This window comes from Salvelinus sp. IW2-2015, unplaced genomic scaffold (genome assembly GCF_002910315.2).
Source record: "Salvelinus sp. IW2-2015 unplaced genomic scaffold, ASM291031v2 Un_scaffold6678, whole genome shotgun sequence".
NCBI lineage: Eukaryota > Metazoa > Chordata > Actinopteri > Salmoniformes > Salmonidae > Salvelinus > Salvelinus sp. IW2-2015.
This window is the reverse complement of record NW_019947940.1, coordinates 5,164-8,820: the sequence shown is the minus strand read 5'-3', so window position 1 is coordinate 8,820 and position 3,657 is coordinate 5,164. Positions and strand designations below refer to the sequence as shown.

The 3,657-nt window shown below is 39.8% G+C and overlaps 1 pseudogene; it reads right to left on the bottom strand.

Moving 5' to 3' along the window:
- Positions 1 to 416: 416 nt before the first annotated feature.
- LOC112079003 (migration and invasion enhancer 1-like) lies at positions 417 to 2,496 on the bottom strand (annotated as a pseudogene).
- Positions 2,497 to 3,657: the final 1,161 nt, after the last annotated feature.

The window sequence follows — 3,657 nt, the reverse complement described above, 5'->3', positions numbered from 1 at the left end:
TCAGTGAAAACAAGTGTCTGTATGGGTTGCGGTCTCCTCCTTCCTCCTGTGTTGRCAGTAAAGCCTGGGTTCTGAACATGACAACAATTAGGAAGAAAACAAACAATGTCATTTTATTTTGAGATTGAAGTCCTCRCAGTGGGTAWCAAACATTGTCATCAGCKATCAATAACAGTATTCAGCGATGATAATTCAAATGGCGTGTGATGAACATGGGCTGATGTCTCGTTAGTGTAGCAGACAGACCAGTGGGTGGTGGCCTTCATTACCATAACMAGCAATTKATCTACTCAACTGACCAGTTCTACTTAAAGCTAATTGCAAAGCATCAGTTGCAATATGGGAGATCAATACACAGTAACACAACGCGAGACAGGCTTCAGCAGCTCAAATGTATCGTTTATCTGGCTGATGATGGTGCTGTAAACAGATAGGCATGGAAGATCTGGAATAAGGAAGTTCCACCCAACCAGACTTCACATGTCCTCCCTTTCTCTGATCCCATAACATAGGAGCTGCCAGGACTGGGGTCATCATACTATAAACCTTTCAGCTTTGGGCTACAGTAATCATATAATGTCCTGGAACACRMCAATGGGAGCAGAGAGAGAGAAGGAACAGAAAGGAGTCTCTGCTGTGTGAGTGGTGACAGACAGCAGCATTGGTCTGAGTGATAACTGTTGGAGGATGGAGGGAACTGAGATCTACAGGATGACACAAGGTGAGCGATTTCTGGTCCACTTTTCCACTTGCTTGCCATCATAGGTGTTCTGGAGAGCGTCCCTGACCTGAAGGGGCATACACATTGTTGAGACCATTTGTGTCAATTTCAAAACATTTGTGTCAATTTCAGTGATGTAAACAAACTGTCTGAAGTTGACAGTTCTGCAACTTCAGAGGAGAAAGCTTCCTTTACTCACATCCTTTTCCATGGGGAAGCCACCTGTTTCCAGCTTGGAGAAGACCAGCTCCCCGTTGATCTCCAACTCAAAGCTGCCTGCAGAAACAACAGCATCACACTTCTCTTCAAAACAAATGTAGGTTTAACCTTGATGGACACATACACAAAACAGGTATGAAAACTGGTATTTTACCAAAAAGAATAGGTAAATATTACAACATATATTACAACAATACATTTCACTGTAGCCACTGTGCTTCTACATCTGCATTGCTTGCTCTTTGGGGATTTAGGCTGTGTTTCTGTATAGCACTTTGTGACAACAGCTGATGTAAAAATGGCTTTATAAAATAAATGTGATTGATTGGTTATCCAGCTGACCTTTTCGTCCTACAAAGCCTGACACCTCCGCCTCAGGAAACTCCACAGCGACAGCCTGCTGAAGTTTCTTGTAGCGGGGTTCGTACCCTCATTGGCCACTGAAACAGTGATAGAAAACCAAAACTGTGATGAATAATTAAAACGGCATAAAAACATACAACATACAGACTCAACCTGAGTGTTAAAAGGTATGGCAGTTGCCATATTTCCATAGTTTGCATAATGGAAATGTTCCATGACTTCCAGTTTCCGGCCTCTTTGTTAAACAAACGCATCCTCCCAGATATAAATGAATAMAAACCTACCAGTACTCCACTCTGATCTGCACCACACCCATGGCTTTTGACCCAGATTCTTCTTCTCACTCCTTTCTTCTTGATTGTGCTTCGCTGATGTAAAGGTGTTTTGCCCGGATGACTGAGGTTGGAGGAGTAAGAAACCTCAATATGAAAATACAATAGCAGCAATCGTAACCTGCCTCCTTAGTTATAAGTAAGTCTAATAGGGTATATTGGATTACACGTTTACTGTCCCAGGTAGGGTTGGGCCAGTGATCAACTGAAACAGGCAAGTTACTACATGATAGTTAACTGTCTTTTCATGTAAACAATAAAACATTGCAAAAACAAAAACCATTGACAATCGAGACACCAAAGGCTCATCATCCTGAGTTATTTGAAGTRTCTATCATTTTCTATAGTAATGGATAAGTTCTAGAAAAACATTGAAACGTGTATTGAGACAATAATATAGCTGGGCAGGGTATTGGATTCCATGTCAAGACCATAACATGCAGGAACAACACCTCCACAAAATGTCATATCTGAGAGGATCTATTCCTACTCAGAATGAGTTGGAAACATTTCAGTTAACAGAAGTACATAGCTAGCTTGATGGCAGTGGTATTTTGAGCTGAACACCAGTTAATTCAGGAAGAAAACTGAAATGTAAATTCCAATTGCCCTGAACATCTATTCAATGTGGAATTATAATTTCAGTTTACTTCCTGAATCTAATTAATTAAAATTGACCGCAAACCTGCTTAACACATTCAATACAGGAAGAAAAACTCGGACACACTTTACTGTAGCCAGTCAGCAGGGTTTGATCAATGCAAACGTACCAAGATGCTTCTTGCTCCAAAGGCTTTTCTCTTCCTACTGCAGTTGTCATGGCTGGCTCTGTGTTGACATTACAGCGTGGGTGTAGCCTACAGCTGTTCCCCCTATAGAATGATCACATGACAGTGGCATTCGATGTCTGAATGTGAGCATCAACAAGAGAGTAATTACTGAGACCTGAGTAACACACCTGAGGTGCTATGTTGCCATGGGGACGTACTGTATGGAGAGTTCAGACCTGTGAATGAGCCAATACTCTAATAATATGGTAATATGTTGTCACATAGCCCTTTAGAACGGACATGTTCTCCATTCTAATGGAGTTGAGTAGTTATTACAGAAGTGAAACAAAGAGAAGAAAAAACATGTTAAGTAGTTTTGAGCATGACAAGTTAAGACAATACTAACATATTTATACAGTTAAATAATCCATAACTTTATTTTGTGATAGAAGTTCCCCTAATGGGTATCATACTTGACAGCCCTGGGAAACAGAAAAAAATAGTATTCAGAGATGATTTTCAATAAACTGTGCGCATAAACAGAGGCTGATGAGGTGTCGTTASTGATAGACAGACCAGTGAGAGATGGCTTTCAAAACAACGAAGGATTTATCTACTTGCAAGGTCAGCTCTACTAATAGTAAAGCTGATCATATATAAAAGCCACTGAGTCAATGAAAATGCATTATCTATGATTCAGTGGCAGTATACAATTGCAAATTCACAAGAGGTTTGGCTACTACGGTGTTTCTCACGTTTCGGCTAGAGAGAACAGTTCAAAACAGAGATATAGTTCACTGTTAAAGACACTGCCTGGAATGCTCCAGGCAGATTAGCTATAAGATGGACAAAACTGAAGAAAAAAACCCTGATTACATCCAAGTTCTGACATTGAGATACTCGTTTTAAAGATAAATATAAGTTGTAGTGACAGAACTGAACACAAAAAAACATTAAAAGTCTAAGCTTCAACCTTGTTTAGTGTCTCCACTTTAGAACACATCTTATTAAATAAATTGACAAACATTGCATTGACAGGTTTAAGCAGCACATTCATCATCATAGTAGGGTACAGGATACAAGTTGTGAAACAGGGCTTATGATGCTTAGAGCTAGGTGATAGAATTATTTTCAGAGGGCTGAAAATAATTGAGCTCCTTCCCTTCTTGCTTTTGGTACTCAATAACATTTATCTTTTACATTCATCAAAACTTTGTTTATGTCTGGCCAATGATGGTGCTGTATTATTTGA